Source organism: Lissotriton helveticus, chromosome 11 (genome assembly GCF_964261635.1).
Source record: "Lissotriton helveticus chromosome 11, aLisHel1.1, whole genome shotgun sequence".
Classification (NCBI taxonomy): domain Eukaryota; kingdom Metazoa; phylum Chordata; class Amphibia; order Caudata; family Salamandridae; genus Lissotriton; species Lissotriton helveticus.
The window spans coordinates 789812351-789840281 of record NC_136072.1 but is presented as its reverse complement, the minus strand read 5'-3'; the positions used below and the strand labels follow the sequence as shown (position 1 = coordinate 789840281).

Here is a 27931-nt window from a genome sequence, read left to right as displayed (position 1 = left end):
TATCCAGAGGGTTACAAAACTGCTACATACAGAGGCCTTAAACAGCAGAGCTATCGAGAAGGTTACAAAACCGCTACATACAGCGGCCTTAAACAGCAGAGCTATCCAGAGGGTTACAAAACTGCTACATACAGAGGCCTTAAACAGCAGAGCTATCCAGAAGGTTACAAAACCGCTACATACAGCGGCCTCAAACAGCAGAGCTTTCCAGAAAGTTACAAAACTGCTACACACAGAGGCGTCAAACAGCAGAGCTATCCAGAAAGTTACAAAACTGCTACACACAGAGGCCTCAAACAGCAGAGCTATCCAGAGGGTTACAAAACTGCTGCATACAGAGGCCTCAAACAGCAGAGCTATCCAGAAGGTTACAAAACCGCTACATACAGCGGCCTCAAACAGCAGAGCTTTCCAGAAGGTTACAAAACCGCTACAAACAGCGGCCTCAAACAGCAGAGCTTTCCAGAAAGTTACAAAACTGCTACACACAGAGACTTCAAACAGCAGTGCTATCCAGAAGGTTACAAAACAGCTACACACAGAGGCCTCAAACAGCAAAGCTATCCAGAAAGTTACAAAACTGCTACACACAGAGGCCTCAAACAGCAAAGCTATCCAGAAAGTTACAAAACTGCTGCACACAGAGGCGTCAAACAGCAGAGCTATCCAGAAAGTTACAAAACTGCTACACACAGAGGGCTCAAACAGCAGAGCTATCCAGAAGGTTACAAAACCGCTACATACAACGGCCTCAAACAGCAGAGCTTTCCAGAAGGTTACAAAACCGCTACATACGGCGGCCTCAAACAGCAGAGCTTTCCAGAAAGTTACAAAACTGCTACACACAGAGACCTCAAACAGCAAAGCTATCCAGAAAGTTGCAAAACTGCTACACACAGAGGCCTCAAACAGCAAAGCTATCCAGAAAGTTACAAAACTGCTACACACAGAGGCGTCAAACAGCAGAGCTATCCAGAAATTTACAAAACTGCTACACAAGGAGGCCTCAAACAGCAGAGCTGTCCAGAGGGTTACAAAACTGCTACATACAGAGGCCTTAAACAGCAGAGCTATCCAGAAGGTTACAAAACCGCTACATACAGCGGCCTCAAACAGCAGAGCTTTCCAGAAAGTTACAAAACTGCTACACACAGAGGCGTCAAACAGCAGAGCTATCCAGAAAGTTACAAAACTGCTACACACAGAGGCCTCAAACAGCAGAGCTATCCAGAGGGTTACAAAACCGCTACATACAGCGGCCTCAAACAGCAGAGCTTTCCAGAAAGTTACAAAACTGCTACACAAAGAGGCCTCAAACAGCAGAGCTATCCAGAAGGTTACAAAACCGCTACATACAGCGGCCTCAAACAGCAGAGCTTTCCTGAAAGTTACAAAACTGCTACACAAGGAGGCCTCAAACAGCAGAGCTATCCAGAGGGTTACAAAACTGCTACATACAGAGGCCTTAAACAGCAGATATATCCCACTGGTTGTAAAGATGGTACATGCATAGGCATTACAGACCAAGGCCCCACACTGCTGAACCATACTTCAGGCCATAGAGACAGTACAGATGTAGGTCTGAAACTGCAGAGCTGTCCCTTAGTTTACAAAAATGATATAGGCTGAGGCCTCAAACAGCAGTGCTACCCCTTTGTCGAACATATCTGACAGACAGTGGCCTTGGCAACAGAGCTATCCCTCACATTACACAGATGTAATGTTTCAGACTTTAGACTTGTTTTTCTATTTTCTATATTAGGTGGTAATAGAGTCGTTCCATAGCCCTGTAAGGTCAATAAATGTCACGGTTACCCAATATAAGTCAGTCTTGGAAGAATGAACGCCTGAATGAACTGTCCTGGGTTCAAACCTGTGACCTGCGGCTCATACAAAGCTCCTAGCGCAAGCATTTAACTCTATTAGTTATGTTACTGAAAAAAGCAATCCCTCAAGTAACAGACATCATCATGCACGTTCAGTTTCAGACAGGTTACACAGAATATACGTGCTCATATCTGAGACAAGTGATGTAACCTACAGGATACAGAGAGTGCACTAGCTGAGGTTTTAGATGCAGAACTATCTCTCAAGTAACAGCTACAGAGTCAAGCCCATTACATCAGAGCTATTCATCAAGTTTCGAACACACCCTGTTCAGGCACAGGCCTTAGACAGCAGAGATATAACCCAGGCTACATAGATCTTATAAGGGACAAGCCTTGGCTAGAAGAGGTGTCTCCATGTTCGGTGGGATTGTACAGGCTCAACTCCCAGGCAACAGCTCTAGTCCTCAATTTAGAGTGAATATTCACGCTGGCTCCTTCTTTCCTCATTTCTTGCTTACTCTAAAGAACCTTGGTTATTGGTTGTGTCAGCACTTGCTACAGCCTTAGTGCAAGAATAACAGAAATCAATCACATGTGTACATGGATCATCCTCCGATACGAATCTAACTGAAATTTGCGATTGCTTCCTGTCAGGCCTGAGTAGTTTATTCTTTATTACCTTCCAAAAGAATGCAAAAAATCTGTTGTTTGTTCTATTATCCGTCCCTCCATTTTCTATTAACTAGAAAAAATCAAAGTTGCATAGCAGCTTCTTATTTATTTATTTATTTATGCGTTTTTATATAGCGCGGACTTTACCCGAAGGTGTCAGAGCGCTTCACAATAGGAACAGAACTGATACATGAGAACATTACAAGTGAACAAATTACAAAAGCAAACGTTACATTACATGAGGCAAACGTGACAATCGTGAGCAAACATAATACAAGAGGTAGGAAACAGTGCATTACAGGAGGAAAAAGTGACATGTGTGCAGGTTACAAAAAGCGTACAAAGTACAAGTAGAGGTATAATACTGCAATAAATGGAGGACACTCAAACACAAGAGCAAACGTTACGTAGGCAATGGTGGCACTTGTGCAAGTATCGAAAGCAAACAAACAGTAAGAGGTAGCAAACAGTGTGTTACAAGAGAAAAGTGATGTGTGCATGTAACAAAAGAGTACCAAACCACAAGAACACACTGGGAAGGCACTTCCATAGTCATGGAGAATAGAGATTTTCTACACTAAAAGGTCTTCCTTCAGATAATAGAGAGGGCATGAATTAACTTTGGAAGTGTCTTTGAAGGAGGAGAACTTTGAGGTCATTTTTGAAGGCCTGAGAGGAGGCGGTGGTCCGGAGCTGAGGCGGAAGTGAGTTCTAGATTCTCATTGCGTTGCCTGAAAAGGATTGGGCCATCGATCTTTGCTTCTTGAAAGTGGGAAGTTCAAGCAGTAGATTTTCCGCATTTTGTGATGGTCTAGAGCCTCCAGAGAGTTTCAGTTTATTAGCCAGATAGCGAGGAGAGGAGGATTGCAAGGCTTTGTGGGTGATGCAGGCAGTCTTATAGATAGATCTTACCTCGATGGGGAGCCAGCGGAGGGTGGATAACATGGGTGTGATGTGGCCGTTTCTATTGGCCCCATAAATGAAACGAGCTGCTGAATGGAGAACAGACTTAAGGGGGGACAGGTGGGATTTGGGGAGGCCTGTAAGAAGAGAATTGCAGTAGTCCAGTCTGGAGAGGACCAGCGATTGGACCAGGGTTTTAAGGTCATGCTCCGGGAAGAAGCGACGAATCCCCCAAAGAAGGCGCAGTTGGTATCAAGCAGACTTTGCAATTGAATTAATGTGGCCCTTTGGACATTTGTTTTTGTTTCTACATGTTATAAATAAGGTATCTGCACTTTCATGCACTTAGGTGCCTAAGTATGGAACCAAAAAATGGAAGTAAGAGCTGCAAAGAGGGAAAACATGATATGCTCCCTGAATGCATAACTAGTGGAGAATCTGTTCATCCCTTTGTAATTGTAGTAACATATAGCCAGTTAAAGCATAGTGTCGTATATCAAATATGTTTCTACCAATTTTGTTTTTTAAAGTCCATCTTTTATGCTTTAAAATCAGGAGGACAATGCCCCTTTTCGCCTCCGGAATAACTACATGTGATCTACTAAGAATGTACAGGTCTAGAGGTTCAGAGAACTTCATGTCCCCTGAAGAATAGAAAGGTCCTCTTAATTGATGATAAAGGGATGCACCTTCCCTGTGGAAAAACTACTTACCAAAGAGTATCCCTTCTGGAGTTCCAACATCTCCACAAGAAAATAAAGGGGGAATCTATAATGCGCCACATCTGTGCACCGCTCTTACTGGAGTGGTGGATCAGAAAAAAAATTATTTTTTTACACAACCCTCACCCACTCTCATAGTGGCATGCTTCATCATCGGGTTCACCTTAACTCCTAAAGGTCAGGGTGGGCTTGACCACATTGCAGGGAGCACTTATGAAAATAGTTGGACAAGGGCGTCAACTTTATAGATAAAATTACTCACCCACTCACAAGGTATCCCTTTATTAGTGGGGTGGGTGGGAAGGTTAAAAATAAACCCTATATCCGGTATAAGGATGCAATGGTCCCATGACCCTATAACACCAACATGTTTCGGCCCAAAATTCATGGCCAAAAAAGAACCAGGGCTTTCGTCAGAATGGGTTTGTAAATATGTCACCCCTCCCCCTAAAAAGACATGTCTTAAGTGTTGTTCTTTTGAGTATGGAATGCAAAATACTCAAAGCATGCACCTAACGTGTAATACTTGCTACTCAGGGATATACTTGCAAATAAACATATACATGGTATGAGGATGTGATTCAACCTCCATGACACACAATTATGTATACCTTCTTTTTGCGTACAAAATCGCATGCCAGAGAATGTGCACATATTTATGTTCCACTCACTCGTGTCTTGTTCAGACTCATACACGCACTTATATTTGAAAAATTGTTGCCACAATCAGGACTGTGGTGAGTGACGTCGATAAAGACCACCACTATTACACCTCTTGTGTCACAAAGAAGTGTAGATATATCTTCCAATCAGGCCTTCTGCTGGAAGGTGTGCGTTGCTTTTAAAAGGAAACACACTTTTCCATATCTCTGTTAGACCATCGTACATGACCCCATCTGAAGGTTTTATTCGCAATAAACGGAAAAACGAGCTAGGCTTCCTCCGGGAGATATACATCTGCTATGTGATATTTAGATATTTAGATACTGCACTCTTAAACTCACCCAAAGTGCGGGAGAATAATGTCTCCACGGGAGCTTGAGTGGGTGGCCCTGTAGCCAGAAGCTAAAGAGATTATAATAAAAGAGACTCACCGAAAAATTGAAGGAAAGAGAGTATCTTGAGTGGAAAATTACCAAGGCACAAAAGCAAGCACTAAATGTCCCTAGAGAGGCCCTGCTGGAAACCAATACTAAGCAGAACAAATAAATCCCTTATGTTTGTGAACACATACAACTCTTCATCCAACACCATCAAAAGTATCATAAACAAACACTGCCGCTTCCTCACTTCAAACCAACTGTTCTTCGATAAACCACTATTCTTATTTAAGAGAAAAAGAAACATCAGAGGCAAACTAGTGGACAGTAGTAGGGAAAGTCTGAACGCCAGACTACCTTATGGGACCTTCCCCCTGTCAAAGGACACTTGCAGAAACTGTTCCGTTTGTACTTTAACTATACAAACAAAAACAATTGATCTCGGACTTGCAACACCCTGGGACCAGAGAAGACACATGAACTGCAACAGTAACAACGTGATATATGTTATCACCTGTCCATGTGGCTTGCACTATATTGGAATGACTTCTAGAAAGATCAAGATTCGCATAAGCGAACACAGGAGCACCATAAGATGCAGGAAAACAGCAACAAGACTGACAGAACACTTTCTGGAGAAACATCATAGCGACAAATATCTACGTTGGTCAATTATCATGAAACTCCTGACTCAACCTTGGAAAACTGGAAGCTCCTAACAAAGGAGCAATGATGGGTGTAAGGGTTTTAAATGCACAAACGTGGTCTTAAAGACGAAATTCTGTGGAACCAACTCCGCACTCCTTAGTCCCTCCTAACAGCATCATGAATCACCCTAGGATCACCTCTACAGTCTCAAGAGAGACCCATGGTGGAAAGGCACCCACCCTTTTTTTTTATCACAACAGCACTCAGAACCCACACCGGGGTAACCATAACCAAACACCTCAGAGCCTTCATACACGTGTACATGAACATCACCACACGTAGTCCCTAAATTAGAAACAGGAATTACAGACACCTCGCACAGTGAACATATGTGCCATATAGCCTGTCCCCTTGGACCTGTTGTCCACTGAGATGCATTCCTACACTAGGCTGTACGGAAAACATACCATCCATGTCTCCCAGCTGGGATCACTTGCCACTCTAACACAGTTGATTAGATGCCAAATCTATATAGTCTGGTATGAGATACTGAAACCACTCAGGCCACTTATATTCTCCCACTTGTGAAAATTACTGCTGTGGTCAATACCAAAACCATACTTCCTAGTGGTAAGAATGCACTCATATGGTAGTAATGTAGGATAATTGACATACTGTGTCTAGTGCTAACAATGTATTCATGACGCAATAATATGAGATTATTGGCATGTTGTGTTCCCCCAGTGTATGCCGTCCGCTCATACGCTTAAAATTTTAATAGGGACGGTGGGACCTAAAATCCCTGATAATAATTCACTGTGAGCGCCTTCAACACCGCCCAGCAGCCAGCTCTGAATAAGAAGCACATCTCCCATGATACCCTGGCAGTCGCGTATGCACACGCCGACCAGAGCTGGGACAAACAACGTGCTGCCGGAGGAGTACAGATTCCCCCCAACACATGCGCAGCCGAGAACATTCCCCTACTTGTTTGCGGCCGCTACAATGACCAGCTGCACCATGGCCCAAGAGGCGCCCCTCACCTCAGATGAACTAATTACAACAGAAACTTGACCAAACCGGCCGAGCCCCTGGGAGTACATAAACCGACCACCTACATCAACCGTTCGCCACAAGTAGGGAAGCTGAGCTAAGTAGCAGTCAGAATGGGTTGAGACCCTTGAAGTAAGTAAGTACAACGTTTAAATGTACAATGTGTCTTACGCGGATATACCTCGGCGAGTGTCCTGATTTTATGTCTGATAACTATGGAGCCCCCATATGTTTTTAGGTCTCGCCTAGGCAGCACGTATGCGCTGCACTAGGAGGATCTTTAGCCATCGGTCTGCTCCTTTTCCCCACACTCTTGCTTGTGCTGGTATCCACCTTGCGGGAGCGAGCAGCGGCGCGTGTGGTAATTGCCAACATATATCTCTTGCGTCGCCGCTGCTCGCTCCAGCAAGGCGGATGCCAGCACAAGCACAAGTGCATTTGCCTGCTCTTTCACGGCCGCACCACGCTCCCTCACGCTTGTTTCCCTCCAGCCCACCTGCCCTCGGGGATGTCTATGTTTGCCTCTTTCTCTCAGTGTCGCTCTTTCACTTTTTCAGTGTCCCCACATGTCTTTCTCTCTGAGTCCCTGTTTCTCTTTGTGCCGGATCTCTCTTCTGTCACTTTACCCCAGCCTCCCTTGGAGTAACTCTACCTCACAGAGTGCATTTGTTCCTCTTGCAGTCTACTTTTCTTGGTGTCACTTTGTGCTGTTCTCCGAGTGTCACTGTCACTGTCTGTATCTTTCTTCCATTGCCACTATGATCCATCTCTCCAGGTTGCAATCTACCTCTTGTATTCACTGACCTCAGTGTGATCCAGTCACACTAAGTCTGCCTGCTTTCCTCTTTCTTCCAGCGTCATCAGTTATAGTGTTTAGTCTTGATGTCACTATGTCTCTCCGTGACTCTTCATGCCTCCTCATCGACGCCGTCACATTGTCCCTACTGTTCACCTCTTTCTGTAAGCGAGTGTTACTCTCCTTGTCCGTCTTTGTCCCAATGCTGCACCTTTACGCTCCCCCTGCGCCAAAATGTAAATTTCCTCCTGTGCCAAAGTCTTTTTTTTCTCAGTGTCAGTGTCCGTGTTTATTTTTCTTTTCCTCCTCTCTTCATCTAGCTCACTCGATATCCTACTGATATTTCTTCCTCGCAGCATCTCGCTGGCCACACCGTCTCTTCCTTTCAGTGTTTTTTAATGTTTCTCGGTGACCCTCGCATGCATGACTGCGTGCACCACGTTGTGCAGTCGTCGCACCTGCCCTGTTCATCCCTCGGTGTCGTCCTGTCTCTTTCTCTGCCGCCGTTCTCACAGATACCCTGTCTCGCTGCATTGCTCCCTCTCTTGATGTGACCACAACTCTATGTCTCTCCAACTGCCTCTATCTCTCCATCATTTTCAGCCTGCTTCTCTGTGTGCGTCTCAGGGTTATTAACCACCTGTCTCTTTCGAAAAGTCGCACTGACTATTCCACTGAGTGCTACTGTCAACCGCCCCTCTCCCTGTGTCACTATGGCCCGCTTCTCTCTATCTTCCCCAGTCTCCCTGTCAACCTCAGCCTCTTTCCTGTCATTTGTCACGTCCCATGCCTCTTAGCTTCATGCAGTCCTCCCCACCTCTGCTCCCCTGTCGTACTTCTTCTCGCAACAACGCACATGTGAGTAAGCACGATCAGACTCTTTCTCACACTGTCCCTTTCACTCTCCATCACTTGTCTTTCCCTCCTATTTTCATCCCAGGACTCCCCTGACCCTACTCCTACACACGCCCTGGCTACACAGGCTTTTGGACCTCCTTCTCACTCTACAAACCCTTTGATCAATGTTGCTTCTCACGGTCTCTAAGTAACAACTTTTCGCTCCCACCCTACCTGCCCCATATCTTTTTGTGAGTGTGTGTTTTTAATTTATGGGGGGGGAAGGCTTCCTCCACTGTACCAAATACCTCCACTGCTCTTTCACCCATCCTCTCCACCTCCCTACCACCCACATGGCACCCCTTGTGCGCCTCTACCACGTTTTGCCCCACCTCACCATTCTCCAAGCTGGTGGAGGTCTCGCAGTCAGAGATGACCTGCTGGGGCTTCCATTGCTTCCTCCTGGACATCTCCCTCCCGTGGTTGTCTGCTCTCGTCGCACCCAGGCTGCCCCCCGGATGCAGTGGGTGCTGCCTGAGGTGTCGGGTCGCGTTCAATGTGCACCACACACAAAAAGCATTGGCATAGCCAATAGGTCTCGCTTTTGGGACCTTATAAGTATTTAGTTATGCAGCACAATATCCCTGTTGCAACAACATCAACTGTTGCATGGCTAAACACTTATAAGGTCCCAAAGGCGAGACCTATTGGCTATGCCAATGCTTGTTATACCTGTGCTCAGCCAAAAGTATTTTTTGTTATAATCTCTTTAGAGTCAAACTACAGGGCCATCTACTCAAGCCTCAGTGGAGACATTATTCTCCTGCACTTTGGGTAAGTAGTCATTTAAGAGTACAGTATCTAAATATCTCATTGCAGATGTATATCTCCCAGAGAAATCCTAGCTTGTTTTTCCATTTATTGAGAATAAAACCCCCAGATGGGGTCATGTACAATGGTCAAACAGAGATTTGAAAAAGTGTGTTTCCTTTTAAAAGCACCGCACACCTTCCAGCAGAAGGCCTGCATGGAAGATATATTTACACTTTTGTGTGACACAAGAGATGTAATAGTGGTGCACTTTATTGACATCACTAACCACTGTCCTGATTGTGGCTCCGATTTTTCAAATATAAGTGTGTGTATGAGACTGAACACGACACCAGTGAGTCGAACATAAATATGTACACATTCCCTATCATGTGATTTTGCACGCAAAAAGAGGGGCTATATAAGTGTGTGTCATGGAGGGTGAATTACATCCTCATACCATATATATATATATATATATATATACACACACATATATATACATACACACATATATATATATATATATGGTCGGGCGAATGGAATCTGATGCAGCTAGGGTATGCGGAAGAATTTTTCTCTGAAGCACGGCATACTCGACGCTTGAAAAGACTTGCTACATCAATGGTCGCAAAACCATACAAGCACAACGTGGCCGAGACATGGAAATTTTCCCTTTTATTGCGTGATTCGCACTCGGCGCACAGAGTGTTCAGTGGAGTTTTGCCAATATCTACACTGGAGCCCGGTAATGTGTATGGGACAGGTGAGGAGGATTCTGGTAATTGCAGTCTCAAAGAACAGAACGAATGAGACCAGGCTGCAAAGGTAACCTTACATGAATGAATATTGTGCAAAGCGTTACTATGAACAATTGAACAAGGAAGGTACTAACCTCTGCAGCAGAGACAAACTGTGGAAATTAAAACCATCACGAACTTTGATGCCTGTCCCCTTTAAACCGGAACATTAAAGACTGTGGTCCCTCTTCAGTGTTTTAAGCTACGTTTTTTTAAAATCAGTAACGAACCCATTGCTGGAGCTGTTGGCATTTGATGAAGAGTCAAGAGACTCGAAATGCGTTATGCCTAAACTTTACCTTGAATAAAATCCATTTGGACGAGTATTGCTGGTGTGGCCTGGATTGCGTCGCAGAAGCAGCGCGTGATGTTGTATGCATATATATATATATATATATATATATATATTAATACAAACAGCTCATTGAAATACAATATGCAATTAATAATGCAATCGGGTTAACATGCAATAAGGCGTAGCATGAACTAGGGCAATGCCTAATAGCAGGTAAATGTTCATATCACTACAATTCGCAGTCCTGGGAACCACTATCTATTTGTCCCTGCCGCCCATCATTTCGATTCAATCACAATAATCTCTCTTGTCAAAAGGTCAAAAGGAAGATATACCTGCCCTCTCGTCATTATTTTAACCTGGATTGCTGAAATGCAACCTCCCACCCTTCTCCTGTATCCCACCCACCACCCTGTTGGCGTAACAACTATATACATTTATTCATGAATACAAGAATCAGCTGCATTGGTAGTAACCAAAAATAAACATCAAGCAATGACACAGCTCTCAACTGTCAGAGGTAGTCCCCAAGCAAGATACCATAGTGCCCACCTCTCCAGGATAGGGAACATCCTCAAGGTGACCCATGTAATGCTGGCGCATGCGAATCCAAATCAGAGTTCGTGTCCGATATTTTTATCAATACCACCAATGTTTCACAGGCTCTCGCCATCTCCATCACCTTTTCTCTGTTGGCGCAGGACGCCAGCTGTAGACTCATCGTCCCCTCGCATTCCGCCCACTTAAGAAATTCGGCTTGCCATCTCCGATAGCTAGGACTCTTCTTGGCCTTCCAGTGGGTTGTAATTTCCCTCTTTGCCAGCAATAGCCCTAGATCTATGAATTTACTCGTTACCTTGTTCTTAGAGGTGTGAGGAAACCAGTGTATCAAGCAGAGGCCCATGGTGGGTTCAATGTCTCTAGCTGTAACAATCTGCAGTAGTGTTACCACCTCCCCCAAATATGTTCCCAGCTGAGGGCACTCCCACATCATGTGTAAGAAATCTGCTCCCACCTCATACCACGTACATGTTTATTTGCAGGTATATCCATGAGTGGCAAGTATTACACGTTATGTGCATGCTTTGAGTATATTGCATGCCATACTCAAAAGAACAACACGTAAGATACGCCATTGGGGGAGTGACATATTTATTAACCCACCATGGTGAAAGCCCAGGACATTTTTAGGCCGTTAATATAGGGTTGAAACATGTTGGTGTTTTAAACAGGACCATTGCATCCTAATACCCTACAGAGTGTTTATTTTGTAACCTTCCCACACACCCCACAAATAAAGGGATAGCTTGGGAGTGGGTGGGAAATTTTATCTTTAAAGTTACACCTCCTATCTAACTATTTTCAGAAGTGCTTCCTGGAATATGGTAAAGTCCTCCCTGACCTTTAGGTGACAGGGTGAACTCAATGATGAATCATGGCACTATTAGAGTGGGGTGAGGGTTGCATTAAAAAGAGGGGTTCCCTCCCCGGGGGGGTCCCTTCCCCACTACAGTAGGAGTAGTGCACAGGTGTGACACATTATTGATTCCCCCTTTATTTACTTGTGGAGACGCTGGAACTCCAGAAGAGAATCCCTTTGCTTAGTAGTAACTACACGTGATTCTATAAGGATCAAGGGTCATTCTATGAAACTTCATTAGATATTGGTGGAGTCAAAGTTCATGTGATATCACTTCCTGTGATGTTATTGTGTAGGTGGCATTCAAAAGGCATGTGATGTCACTTTCCAAACTCACAGCATTTTGGTGAATTAAAGGCACAGGAAGTAGGCTGACTTGGAAAGGCTCATCCCCCGAAATCTGAAAAGCCAAAGCTACCATTATTCCCAGTTAGCATTTGTGTAGAGTACAATATGCTAAGAGCATGCTTAGCAGAACATTTCAGAAGAACGCAATATGTCTTTCCAAACCTTTCCGTAGGAGATCAGTGTCTGATTCCACTTTGTGGATGTGTGCGGTCAGTAGTCTGAGTGTGTCAATTTTAATGAATCCTGAGTTTTTGGTGGATGAGGCTAAAGGGGGATGTATTAAACGACTTACATCTATCTTCAGGTGGTACATATGCACACTGCTAGCAAATGTACTTGTGTAGTATGAAACTGGTGGCGGAAACCACCCCTGGATGTCTTAATATGCCGGATGTCTTAATAGCCGGTTAATTGTATATTTGGGCTGTATTCGCAGTATGGTCTGCGATCTGTGGTCCCTTTGTTACCTGGAATGTAAAGCTTCACACCACAGACGGCAGAGATATCCCTTCAGATTTACAAAGGAGGGGTGTAACACAGGCCCTGCGGTGCTTGGGTGCACACCGACCCTACGGGAGCGTCCAACCATTCAATGCGGCCCTATTCTGCCCAAGATCAATGATATCTGCGAGATATGGGAAACTCAGTGGTACCTCCTCGCGTTCTGTAGGGGGGGGCTTCATTTTGCGTTACACCACTGTTACAAGGCTTATTTGCTCACGACTCAGACAAACCGTGCAAGTCTTAGCCTGCAGAACCATCCCCCAGGTCACACCTAACTTTCAGGTACAGGCTCCAGACAGTAGAATTATCCTTCTGGTTACAATAAATAATACACAACCTCCTGCCTCATACAACAGAGATTACTTTCTAACCTTCAGTTTAGAGAGTCCAGGATCAAGCCTGAAGCAGCAAAACTATTCGTCAGGCAAAGCAAAGTGCACAGGCCCAGACCTTACCTGCAGAGATGTCCACCAGGATGGTGTGAGTTTATTTTATTTATTTGTGCGATTTTATATAGCGCGAACTTTACCCGAAGGTGTCAGAGCGCTTTACATAGGATCCAGTTGCAAACATAAGGACTGAAGGTTACATGCGGAAAAAAATTGCACATTTTTGACTTACATAAGAACCAGTTGAAAACATACGGACTTAGGATTACATGCGTTATAAAAAAGGTACAAACAGAAAAAATTGCAAATGTACAAGAGATAAAGTCACACAAGGAGATACAAATGGATAAACTCTAGGCATATACTAGTGATATCTCTATCTACTTAGGGAGGGGATACACATGGATATACTCTAAGAGTCACATAGGAATGGTAGAGAGCACAGCGGACTCCTGCATAAACTAGTGATTAGAGTTATCTCTATATACATAGGGAAGGGGTAAGACTGGATATACTCTAAAAGTCACATAGGAATGGTAGAGAGCAACGCGGACTACTGCATATTCTAGTGATTAGAGTTATCTCTATATACATAGGGAAGGGATACACATGGATATACTCTAACAGTCACATAGGCGACTAGTCGTTAGAGTTATCTCTATATACATAGGGAAGGGATACACATGGATATACTCTAACAGTCACATAGGCGACTAGTCATTAGAGTTATCTCTATATACATAGGAAGGGATAGGACTGGATATACTCTAAGGGTCACATAGGAATGGTAGAGAGCACAGCGGACTACTGCATATACTAGTGATTAGATTTATCTCTATATACATAGGGAAGGGGTAAGACTGGATATACTCAAAGAGTCACATAGGAATGGCATAAGGTGCAAGGTCTAAAGCAAATACCAGTGATTAGAGTTATTTCAATAAGTCAAAGAGCAGAGTTCCATAAGTGTGGATGCAGTCACAGCACAAAGGGAGGGTGGGAGGGATGCAAGGGTAAAGAGAGAAGGGAAAGCAGAAAAGGGAGAAAACATTTGAGGATCATCCACGGGGAGAAGGGGTTAAAGGGCGAGGGAATGGAAGGAGGGCTAGAGTCCAGAGAAAACTGTCCGAAAACAGCAGCAAAGTGTCGGACAGGACAGAACAAAAAGTCAAGAAGTCCAGGAGAGAAGGTGGGAGCCCAGGTGGGAGATGAGCTGGAGGCCAGCCGCAGGCGTGTCACCATCTTGGAGAGCTTGCGGTCATCCGGCTCGGTGAGTGCATTTATATAGCGCTTCCTGCCTCTGATGAGGAGCTTGGCACGCTATTCCGGGCCCATGGTTGGTTGTCACTGTTACAGCCTTGCTTTGGCCTGAGACAGCAGAGCTACCACACATACTGCATAGGTGATGTACACGCCCCAAGGCATTGAACTAGCGCTGCTGTGCAAAGAAACAAAGCACATGACTCTTTGAAGGGGAGGGCGCTGCAAGGGTCAGGTCAGGTTCACAGACAGTTATTGCAGTGCACAGCTGGAAGGCATTAGGACACCAGTGGACCCTTATTCTGGGCCCACCCACTCTCACTGGTCGTCCCCGACATCCTCCTGTTTTTCTTCCACTGCTGTCTCCTTCCCGTTTGGTTCAATAGCAAAACGTCAGCGCCACGCAAATCTCAGTTAACATAACAAAATAAACCGCCTGTTACCCCTCCCCTCCTAACTTTAGACCGACCCCCACCTCCTCTCTCTTCCCCTCTCTGCTGCACTTCTCTCCCACTCTTGCCTTCCCCTTCATATTGGTGAGTGCTCTATCTCCCGTCTCCCATCTCTCTCAGCCCAACTATCTGCGTCCTCTCCTTGCTGTACCCCTCTTAAACTCCTGTAGACTCCATCTTTATCACTCAGCTCTCTCCCCTCCCATCAATGTCTCCCTCTTTCAATTTACCACTTCCATTCTCTTGGTGTACTTGTTTGGCCCTTGCCCTCCCTGCTGCTGCCTGTTCCTCTCCTCTTGCTTGCTCTTGCCCAACTGCAGTAAATTCTCAAAGTTTATAGACACAGCAGCATCTAATGCAGAGTGAAGTACAGTTCTAAAGCAACACCCACCGCTCATCAAATAATGGACCTCAACATATCACTCCTCTGCCACAGCCATGATGAATCACACAACAGCATGAACCCTAAAGGCCTATAAATGACAGAAACCTATTTGTCCTACCACACACATGCACAATACAATGAAATGCAAGAGTGAAACTCTTTGCCTTAACGCAAACATGGCTGGATGTGTCATTCCCAATAATATCCAGACTGCTTCCCTCTCCGCCTAAATCATACTGAACACATAAAACAAGTACATAAGCATATGCTTCAAATAATAAGTCACATATCAACCACTTTCTCACCTGTAGATTGCTAGCGGAAAAATGTTTTAGAAACAAACCAGCATGATCACAATACTTAAGGATTCCAGTCACCTACAAGCCCACAAGCAGTTTTAAAATGAATTCTTGGCAATCCTGCCATTCTATTTCATTTGTTAAATAACATAATCTTCTTTTCTGAGTTTAATAAGTTTTATTGAAGAGTATAAATAATAAAACATACCGAATGCCAAAACATCAATGAGTGCTAGAAGTGGAAAACCATCAAATGGGAATATCCAAGAATACACACAAAAAGAAAAAAATGTTAATGATAATCAATTATAGTGAAAGTCAATCAAACCTGTAAAAAGATTGTTTCAAAATAAGGCAATATAGTTCATTAATGTTTTTTTATAAAAAATAAAGAAGAAGAGGAAGGACGAATGAATGACATAGTTGAAAGAAAGACAAAGTTGAAAGGAGACAAAAAAAGAGAAAGGAAGAATAAGAAGGGTAACTCAAAGAGACAAAACAATAAAATATTGCTTTTTGAAATTCGTAAAACAATAGTTCAGTGGAAAAAATAGAAGGGCACATACAATACAGATATAGAAATTCGAGATGAAAATTGATCAAGAACAACATAGCGATTCGTCGCAGCACTTTTTGATAAATAATTAGTATCTGGAAATCATATTTTTTCATATTTAGTAGCTAATTGTATTGAATTGAAATTGTATCTATCCAATCTATGATTATAACAAACAAGGTTCCATTAGGCTCTAACAGAAGTTTGGTCTTTTGTCTTGCAATTAGATGTAATAACTTGCAAAGCAATTGCTAACAGCAGATCACCAAGCTTACAGAGCAAAACTATATGACTCCATCAACTATGAGACCCTCCTAAAAATAATTTACCTACACAGAAAGGAAAGAAAACTTTGCAACTCATATGAATTGTTTGTCAATCATCTGTCCAAAATATATAAATTGTTGGGGACATGAAGGTCAAATATAAAAGTATGAATCGACATGGGAAATACAACACCAACCAGTATGGTATGCTGATTACCGAATATCAATTCGTAGTAGTAAACAGGGGTTTAATAAAATTTATTACAAAAAACAGGGTTTGAGTAAAACTAGAAGAACAGGAGGAAGAATTAATTTTGGTCTACATTTTATCCTAAATGAGCAGTGACCACCTTCCAAGTAAATCAGATTCCCACAAAACTTGTCTCAGATGTAACCTTTTCCATTACAGTTTATCTAATTAACCTGTCGTAATAGAAGCTTTTGTAGATGCTGTATTTGAGAATAGATCAATAGGATCAACTGAAGTTATTGCCGAAGAGGCTGAGTGCACGGGTCCTCCGTAGCAAAATTTGGTGGGCAATTTAAATAATGGATCCTGAGAATAAGTTATAGGACGTTTTTCCCAACCTCTGTCAGGCTTACAGCACATTGGGCTACAATGGAGTTGAATAGACGCTGTTTAATGGTAGGAAAGGCATAGCATCGAGAGAGCGGCTAGTAATGAATCGACCAGCTCCTCTTCGATACCAGATAAAGATGACAAGGACAGTGACTACAGACAGAACACTGCCAAAGAGTTCTACAAGGACCGTAGAAAGCCAACCCAGGCAGAATGGAAGAGAAAAGATGTACTCAAGAAAGGTTATGACGATTTACAAGCCATCATACCCACGTGCCTGCAGCAAGAATTGGTTTCCCAAAATGAGCAACGCTTTTATCCTACAGAAAATAATTTACTACATTCAGTTTTCACATATAGAAAACAAGAAGCAGAAAAAAGAGATGCCTACCCTCAGAAAAGATGCCATGGCCTTGAAGATTATGAAGTCCAACTATGAGTAGATTGTAAAAGCTCATCAAAGTGACCCACTTGAGGAAAAAGATCAGGTGAAATTTAGTGTTTTCCGGAGCATCATAGATCCAGTTATTTTGCCTCCATCTCTGCAAAAAGCTTTCAGGAGCTGTCAGCAAGTGTCTTCGGTTGGATTTAGGAGCACTGCAAACCACAAACACTAAAGACATTTTGTTGAGAATTTTATATCAGTTGAGCAATTCAATTTATGGATGATATAATCTTTCAAGAAGCCGAAATCCTGTCCACTAGCACAGCAAGAAGGATGCTTCTGTTCCAACACTGAAGTCCGTCTTGGGTTTTAACCAGAAGACACTTAAACATATGAGCTCCATCATTTTTTTCTAATATGTTGTGACATTTTTTTTATTCCATTGACTATGAAATCAAAGTAGAAATTGGAGCTTTTTGCATTATTCTCTGATAATCTAGATACTACGGGCCAGATGTATTAAGGATCCTGTATGCATTTTTAAATAGCGACTCCGTAGGAATCGCTATTTAAGAAATGCAAAAGGATACGTACAAAATTTGGATTCCCTTACAGCCATTTATACAGATTAGGAAACGCTATTAGGGAATCGCAAATAGGAAATGGTATTGCATTCCTGCCTATGGGCGAAATTGGAAATTGTTTGCATTTCTTAAATTGCGATTTCCTAATAAGCAATCATAATTTAAGAAATGCAAAGCCAAGGGTGCCTCTGGGCTGAAGGCCCACCCGGAGGCACCCTGAATTTCCTAGTACACATATAAATGCACATATGCCCTGAGTGCATATGTGCACTTCATGTCACAATAAAAAAGAGCTTCTTAATGCATTTTTTAATTTTGCACATGGTTACCATCGACTTTAAGTCGATGATTGCATTTCGGAAATGCCCAATTTGCATTTAGGAAATGCTTTGTACATGTGCTTTACAAATCGCAAATATGTAATCCCTATTTGTGATTCCTAATTCGCAGTCGCAACCAGTTTTGGCTCTTTGTACATCTGAAAAGGCCATTTAGCATTTCTTAACTGGCAGAATTAGTGATTTGGCCCGTTAAGAAATGCTAAATGGCTTTGTACAGCTGGGCCAAAATGCAATTTAAGAAAAAATAGAAATGTTTAACCGTTGAGGTAAGGTTGTGACATAGCAATCACGTTTGTGAGAAAAGGGAGAAAACAAGGATAATTCACGTTCAAACCAACATCCTCATCTTATTTTTTAAGAGTTCAACCTCTGGACTGCCAACTCGCTGGACAAATTATTTCCTTCCATATCGAACTACCTCAGTGATGTCTCTTTCAATAGTTGGTGAAGAAATCAACCCATAAAAGGGGGACATGATGTAGAGAATACCTAGCTTCATCATAAGCATCTTCAACATCCAAATTACAACCAATGGGTGGACGGTCACAATCCCATAGCCTTTGGCTTCTTCTCCAGCTTGTTACAAAGGAAGAACAAAAGTTACTTACCTGTAAACAGTGGTTCTCCAGTATTGGTGTCTTTCATAGATTCACATGCTTGAATATTCCCCGTCGTCGAAGTGGGAGTCCCACGGTACATAAAATAGCAGTAACATATGCATGTATACATGAAAATATCATAAATAAAATATACATACATATAATGTAATAAACTGTAAAAAAAAAAATTAAAAGTACCATAGAACATTATAAGCCCATTGAAAAGCCTAAGGGAGAAACTCACTTTAGTAGCATATTAGTGTCATTATGTGTTGGTTCACATTCCAGCCAATCAGGCTGTAGCCTCCTCTAGAACCTTCTCCTCAGAAGCCCAAGTCCTCAGATTTTCGTAGCACAAAGTAAGTAAAAGTGCCTGAGGAGAAGAGAGCCTCTGAGGGGAGGATGGGAGGGTCGCATGTGAATCTATGAAAGACACCAATACTGGAGAACCACAGTTTACAGGTAAGTAACTTTTGTTCTTCTCCAGTATTAGGGGTGTCTTTCATAGATTCACATGCTTGAATAAGAGTAGAAAGCAGTAAATCATCACATAAGTCATAAAGGTGATATACCAAAGCAAGTAAGGTAAACATATAAGTCAATATGCAATAAATACTAAATAGTAATAGAAAACCCTTTATGACTGGAGGCGGGTAGCAACAGAGGCTCACCTTTATCGGAAAAGATTCCGCAGCACCGCTTGACCTACTGCCGTATCCGCGGCGTCTGTTGATTGCAGGCAGTAGTGTTTTGTAAAATATGGCTGCTCGACCAAGTAGCAGCTCTGCAGATCTGCTTCCGGGGTACCCCCGCAAAAAGAGCAGCAGAAGTAGACACCGCTCTAGTTGAGTGAGCACGAACTGGAGCAGAAAGGGGCTTCCCAGCCCGTTGGTGGCAAAAGGATATGGTAGAGGATATCCACCTGGTTATGGTCTGATTGGTAACAGGTTGTCCTTTGCAAATTGGGCCATACGCCACAAACAATTGATCTGACTTTCTGACAGTTGCAGTTCGCTGAATGTAAAATTTGAGACAACGTTTCACATCCAATGAATGTAATGACCGCTCAGCTGGAGTTTGCGGAGCAGGAAAGAAAGTCTTCAGGATTACAGGTTCGTTGAGATGAAAGTCACTGGGAACCTTCAGAATGAATTTAGGATTAGTTCGCAATATCACAGCCTCGTTGGATGTCACTGACACGTCTCGAGGAAGTCAAGGCGAGCAAGAGAGCAACTTTCCATGTGAGAAATTTTAGACTTTCAGAGTGGATAGGCTCGAATGGAGGTAGAAGCAGTTGAGACAAGACCAAATTTAAGCGCCAAGCAGGTGGAGGGCGGCGAATAGGTGGAAACATCCTAAAAAGGCCCTTGTAAAATTGCCTAATGATTCTCGAGGAACATAGAGATGTAGAACCATCATGACGGAAGCGGGAAATCGCCGCCAGAAACACTTTAAGAGTTGAGTGTGAAAGTCCTGCTCTCGCCAGGGATAAAAAGAAAGGCAAGATCTGTTCCGGTTTTGCAGTCATGGGGTCCAAACCTTTAGTGTGGCACCAGACACAGAAACGCTTCCACTTTAACTGATAGGTTTTAATGGTGGATGGAGCGCGAGCGCGCGCTAACACCTCTCTGCAGTCTTCGTCGATATTCAGACGTGCAAATTCATTGTATTCAGGTTCCAGGCATGGAGTTGGAGGTATGCCGGATCCGGGTGACAGATTTGTCCCTGCTTCATCGTGAGGAGGTGAGGTAGAGGATGAAGCGGTATCAGGTCGGACTGTGAAAATAGGAGCAGGTCCGTGAACCATGGACGCCTCGGCCATTTGGGTGCAATCAGGATGATGTTGCAAGGTTGAAACCTCATCCTGTGTAACAGGCGAGGAATTAGAGGAAGTGGAGGGAAAGCGTAGATCGAAAATGCATTTCCGCTCGACTCTCTGTGGGGATGCCGACTTGCAAAGCGTTGGCATTTCCTGTTGGTAGCAGTCGCGAAAAGATCCATCTGCGGCTGGCCCCACCACCAGGAGATGAAATCGACGGTTGGTTGGTTGAGTTCCCACTCGTGATTGTCTGACGACGCCCGGCTGAGTGAGTCCGCCAGAACATTGGCCACACCCGGCACATGGATGGCTGTGAGATGAATTTGGTGTTGAATCGCCCAATCCCATATTTCTTGTGCCAGTTGTGAAAGTAGGAGAGACCTCGTGCCGCCCTGTTTGTTGAGGTAGTGCATGCTGGTGGTGTTGTCTGTCCTCACCAGCAGAGTGTGTCCCTGCACTAACCTCTGGAAGGACTTTAGGGCCAAGAAAATCGCCAAGAGTTCCAGGCGATTGATATGCCAAGTACGTTGGATCGCCGTCCACTTTCCTTTTACAGACATGCCGTTGAGATGCGCTCCCCATCCCTCGAGAGACGCATCTGTTGTAAGCGTCAGAGTCGGAGGTTCGTCTTGGAATGAACGGCCCGCAGATATGTTTGGAGGGTGAGCCCACCACTCCAGCGCTTTCTGGATGCGAGGTGTTAGAAGGACTTTGTCCTCGAATGACCCTGACACCTGTTTCCACTGTTTGTCTAATTCCTCCTGTAGAGCCCTCATGTGCAATCTGCAATTGGGGATAAGTTGGATGCACGCGGAAGCCATGCCAAGGAATGATTTGAACATTCGGACAGAAACGTACAGTTTTGACTGTAGGAAGCGCACCATCTTTACCATGCGGTCCTGTCTTTCTTGGGAAACAAACACTTTCCCCTGCCGAGAATCTAGCGAGGCTCCGAGAAAATCTCGCCTTTGCGACGGATGAAAGTGTGACTTCTGGCAATTGATTGAAAACCCCAAGGATTGGAAAAGGGAGACGCAGACTTGGGCGTGCTGCTCCGTCAGGTGGAAAGTCTTGGCCTTGATGAAGCAGTCGTCCAGGTATGGATAAAATTGGACGCCTTGCAGACGCAGGAAGGCAGCAACCGGGGCCAAGATCTTGGTAAAGACCCTCGGCGCTGATCGAAGGCCGAATGGTAGGACTTTGAATTGGAAGTGCAGCTGTCCGACTGTGAAGCGTAGATACTTCCTGTGTCTGGGGTGAATTGGCACATGGAAATATGCGTCTTGGAGGTCGATCGTTGAAAAGAATTCCCCTGGATTGAGATAATTCAGAATTTGAAGCAGAGTTAACATCTGAAAAGTTTTTGAAATGATAAACTTGTTCAGGGCCCGTAAATCCAAAATTGGACGCCATTCCCCCGACTTTTTCTTGACTAAGAAAAATCGGGAATAAAACCCCTTGCCGCGTTGACCTTGCGGCAAGGGGTTTCTACTACTTCGATGACTTCCTTTTTTGATCATCAATTTCACCTGGGCCAAAAGTTCTTCGAGATGGGGAGAGGGTGGCCCCGAAGGTGGACGTGTGGGAGGGAATTTTGCGAACTCCAGGGTATGTCCTTTGGAGATAACGTCCAGGACCCATTGGTCGGAGGTGATTTCGGACCATTTGCAAAAGTACTTTGAGATGCGACCTCCAAGATTTACAGTCGGCAGAAGAAAGGAACTGAGACTGTCACTGCTTCTTATTGTTTGAGCCACCTCTATATGTTGTTTTTCATTGGTATGGTCTGGCGGTGGACTGACGATTCTGGGATTGGTAGGAACCCCTCTGCCGGTTATCGTTGTAGGTGTTGTATGAACGATATTGACCTGATCCTCGAAAAGTAGAGGAACCCCCGCCTCTACCTCGTGCCCCCCGAAAGGGCCGTTTCTTATACTGGAGGGTTGCTAAGGACTTTGCAGTGTCGGTGTCCTTTTTTATCGCCTCAAAGGCATCATCTACATGTTTGCCAAACAACGAATCCCCGTCTTACGGCAAGTCCATGACTTTTGCCTGTACCTCTGGATGGAAGGTGGTAGACTTCAACCAGCCTTGACGCCTCAAGACTGCAGCCCCAGCCAATTGACAAAAACCCGTGGAGGAAATGTCGAGCGCGCAATCAATAATTTCGGATGAAATTATCTCTCCCTCCTGAATAATGGCCTGCGCTTCTGCACGGATGACATCGGGTATTTGAGGAATGAGTGCAGCAATTTCGGACCACATCTGGCGGTCGTAACGGCCAAGGTATTACCCGCCCTCATAGTAGTAGCCGCCATGGTTGTAAATTTTTTGCCTATGGAATTCAACTTACGGCCTTCCTGATCAGGAGGGGACGTGAGTGGTGTAGCAGGATTGCGGGATCTTTTCTGTGCTGCCTGTGTTATAACCGAATCTGCTTTCGGTTGTGACACCAAACAGGCCGGGGAAGACGCCGGAGCCTTATACTTTTTGTCCAATCTGGGCAAAACTGCAGGTACCGAATTTGGATGTTCCATTAACTTAAGGCCCGCCTGCCAAATATAGCCAATGATTGGTATTGTGTGGGATTGCCTTCGTGATAGGTCCTTAAAATCATACAAGAAGCATTCACTTTCATCTTGTTGTTGTTCGACAGTGAGATTAAAACGCTTTGCAGCACGGACCATCAAATTATGGAAATTTGCAATATCCACTGGAGGCGATGCTAGAGGTGAGGTGGGCGGAGTGGAAGGTGTTTGAGCCCTGTAATTGTCCCACTCATCCATATCAACGTCATTGTCGTTGTTATCAGTGTTGCGAGGATCAGGATCCTCGTTGTCGGTGTCAGGACGAGTACCCCCGGTGACGCTGGTGGAACAGGTGCAGGTGCTTGAGGAAGTTGAGGTTGAGGCTGTGGAGGAAGTTGTGGTGCTGGAGAGGCAGGTGTAGATGTAGGGAACCTGCGGTTATAGTCATCTAGCATGTGCTGCAGATTCATGACCAAAGATAATGGTATTTGTGTTACCGGCTCCGAAGTAACTGGTTCTGATTCATCAACAGGAAATAATTCATTCCCATCTTCGACGTTATCCACTTCGTCACCCTCATCACTATACTCCTGGCACTTAATGTGCAAATCAGATGGACTAGATGCCTGTCCGAATAGTTGTTCTTCCTCTGAATCGTTTCCGGATTCTTCCTCACCAGACTGAAACAATTGGTCTGGAAGATGAGTTCCACTTCTCACTGGACTCAGTTGAATGAGAGGTACTGTCCTCAAAGAAGAAGCAGTAACCACTGTAAAAGTGGTAGCTGTGGCCAAAGGTTGATGAGACGTCAACAAGCCCGTCTTAGAATCAACCTGAGGCGTCTGTGTCGTCTCCATAGATGTAATCGACGCTGAAAATGAAGGCTTTTTCTTCGTCGACGAAGATTTCTTTTCCGTCGACGGAGCCGTCGACGAGATTGGAGCCTTACTCGTCGACGATGATGTAGATGTCGACGGGATGACAGCCGTCGACGAAGTCACCGACAATGATATGATGGTCGTCGACGGAGGCGCCGTCGACGAGACAGCCGTAGACGATGATGGGCCCGTCGACGAGCTGCTTTTAGATGATGACTTGATCTTCGTCGACGGGGTTCGCGTCGACGAGGGAAGCGTCGACGATGACTTCTTCGTCGACGGTTTTGATTTGACACTCGTCGACGAGATCTTCACAATAGAAGCAATGGGTCTCACCTCCTGGGCTATCGTAGACGAGGTGATCGTCGTCGACGTAGCACTGGTTGACATAGTACATGTCGTCGTCAACGAAGAGGCTACAGTCACAGACTTCGTTGTCGCTGAAGACGTCGACGGACGCGTCGACGAGCCCGTCGACGAGCCAACGCCAAATTTAAAAGTGGAAGGCAAGGCTTTGGGCGCAGACGTCAGAGAACCAGGTCCCGTAGACGTGCCCTGAAGCGAATCCTGTGGGGAGACAACCCTGGAGGACTCCAACAGTCTACTTTTCTTCAGAAAAGGAGATGAAACCTCAGTCTCAGACCCACGCTTCTGAGAGGATTTTGAAACGCCAGATGACAAACTTTCTACCTCAGAAACCACAGACTCTGAAGTCTTCAACTTCTGTAGCCACAGAAGGAGACGGGCCTCTCTATCCCTCAGAGTCTTGGGAGGAAAAGTGCGACAGTACTTACAGTTTTTCACCTCGTGGTCTGGGTAGAGACAGTAAATGCATTTACTGTGTGGATCCTCATGGAAAAGGCGCAGTTTACCACAAGAAGGGCAGGCTTTAAATAAAGATTTCCTATTTGAAGACATTTTCTGAAGAAAAAACAGCTAGAGTTGAAGAAAAAACTGAGCAGAGCTCAGGGAGACTCCCTTCACACGATGTGCGGTAGAAAATCTGAGGAATTGGGCTTCTGAGGAGAAGGTTCTAGAGGAGGCTACAGCCTGATTGGCTGGAATGTGAACCAACACATAATGACACTAATATGCTACTAAAGTGAGTTTCTCCCTTAGGCTTTTCAATGGGCTTATAATGTTCTATGGTACTTTAAAAAACATTTTTTACATTTTATTACATTATATGTATGTATATTTTATTTATGATATTTTCATGTATACATGCATATGTTACTGCTATTTTATGTACCGTGGGACTCCCACTTCGACGACGGGGAATATTCAAGCATGTGAATCTATGAAAGACACCCCTAATACTGGAGAAACCCAAGCATCAATCTGCCAACCCTAAGCCAGGCTGCCAAAGTCTCTGTGAGAGACTTGAATCTTGAAAGAATTGTTTCACGGCCTAACTTCACACACTGTGGACCATCGACCAACAGTGCTCAGGCACACTCTTAAAAACCACCAAGTCAGCAGCCATGAAGAAGATGTCCAAAGTACAAAATATAAAAACTACATAAAGCCCTGGTATACTCCAGGATTATATTATCACCAAATAACAACCAAAGGAGTGCAGAAATATTTGCTAAAGAAGAAAAACCTGACGGGAAGACAATCCAAAACAACCATGAAATCTAAACTGAAAAGCCATAATCATGTGAAAAACTCTTCCAGGCATTCTCAAACCAATATATGCAAGTAAGTATGGGGTGTTTGCACTAGCACAAAAATGGCTAAAAGGCATACAATGTCAAAGGTAAATGCTGAGCCAACAAGTGGTTGGAAGAGACGCTGGGTTCTGGAGGGCAGAGTAGACTGTTAATGGAACATGATGTAGTATTCTTTATGGAGATGTGTCATATGATCTTTCTTAAATTGGCAGTTCTGATATATACAAGAATGTTGTTCTAGATCCTAGTTGCCTAGATGGAGAAGGCCTGTTGCCCTTTTTTAGGTCTCGCCTAGGCAGTGCAATTGCTGTCTCTCGAGACATGCTGTATCTACTGTGTGGGCTTTCAGCACACCCATCTGTTTTCATTAGTTACCTCATGTGCCTTTCAAAATTCCTTTGTTTTCGTTGGTGAGCAGTTTACTTTTGTCCCTCTTTTTGCTGTTTTTGTTATGCCGTGAAGACTGGCCTTTTTACACGGATCATTTCACTATTGGCCATATATGTTTGTTTCGGCGTACTTGTTTTCTTTTGCCTGGGCTTGTCGGGCTTTCTGAACACACTCAGCCGAGTGCTGCAAATTATGTCCTTATCGTGTTTTCCACTGTCTTTGGTTTCATAAGCACTTGTTGTTTTTCATCCTATAGCATTTTTGGTTTCATTACCTCAAATGTCCAAACCATATATAATATACTTACCTAATGGAAGTGTAATTTAAGACGATTGCCAACAGGATCAACCTATTTACATTGTGCTTTTGACAGTGTGATTATTTGGATACGATTAAAGAGGTAAACATGCTGTTATTGCTCCATTTTATGAAAATGGAAGCAGCTGGAAGTTGCACTCTTTAAATTGTGGTGCTTTCTTTTAGGTTTAAATTGTTGCTGAAATAAAACTAATATCAAGGGATGCCTCCTTGTGCTCTCCAAATGCAGCATGCAATGTGAGGATATTTATCAATATATCCTGCAAGTAGACAATGCAACACCACCTCAGCACTATCACAGCATCAGCGCAGCACCAGCGCAGCATCAGCGCAGCACCACTTCTGCACTAGTCAGCGTCACTCAGCACAACATCAGCAGCACCAGCTGAGCATCACTTAGCAGCACCAGAGCACCACCACAACAGCAGCACAGTACCATGTCAGCATCACTCAGCCCCAGTGCAGCACTACTTTAGCACCAGCACAGCTCCACCTCAGCACCAGCACAGCACCACTTCTGTACCAGTGCAGCACCACCTCAGCATCAGTGCAGCACCACTACCTCAGCATTAGCGCAGCACCAGCACAGCATCACTGAGCACCACCTCAGCACCAGAGCAGCATCTCCTCAACATCACTCAACACCAACACAGAACCACCTCAGTATCAGCACAGCACCACCTCCGAATCAGTACATAACCACCAGTGCAGCACCAAATCAGCACCAGCACAGCCTTACCATAGTATCAGTGTAGCACCACCTCAGCAGCAACTCAGTACCAATGCAGCACCACCTCAGCACCAGTGCAAAATCACCTAAGCACCAGTGCAGTACCAACTCAGCACAACCTGATCACCAGCACTGCATCACCTAAGCACCACCACAGCATCACTCAGCACCATCTCAATATCACTCAGCACCACCTCTACACAAGCACACATCACCTCAGCACCATGTCAGTACCACTCAGCAGCAGTGCAGCACCATCTCAGTACCACCTGAGCATCAGCACAGCACCACCTCAGCATCACCACAGCACTGCATCAGCACAGCACCATCTCAGCAACAGCACAGCACCACCTCAACATCAGCACAGCACCACCTCCTCATCAGTGCACCACCACCAGTCGAGCACCAACTCTGCATTAGCACAGCACCACCTCAGCACCAGTGCAACACCATCTCAGCACCAACTATGCATCAGTGCACCACCCCCAGAAAAACCCCACCTCAGCACCAGCACAGCCCAAACTCAGCAGTAATTCAGCACCAATGCAACACCACTTTAGCATCAGCACAGAACCGCATCAGCGCAGCATCACCTCAGCACAGCACCACCCAAGCACCAGCGCAGCATCACCACATCAGTATCACTTAGCACCACCATAGCATCACTCAGCACCATCTGAGCAACGGCACTGCACCACCTCCTCATCAGTGCACCACCACCAGTGCAGCACCAACTCAGCATCAGCACAGCACCACCTCCACATCTGTGCACCACCACCATTGCAGTCTGAACTCAGCACCACCACAGCATCACTCAGC

The 27931-nt window shown here is 44.5% G+C and overlaps 1 long non-coding RNA gene and 1 pseudogene across 1 annotated transcript in view; one reads left to right on the top strand and one right to left on the bottom strand.

Annotated features, from left to right (window-relative positions):
- LOC144791174 (uncharacterized) overlaps window positions 1–27931 on the bottom strand; it is a 217669-nt gene that overhangs the window by 19719 nt on the left and 170019 nt on the right. The window lies entirely within an intron of this gene.
- Window positions 16834–17533, top strand: LOC144791173 (max-like protein X pseudogene; annotated as a pseudogene).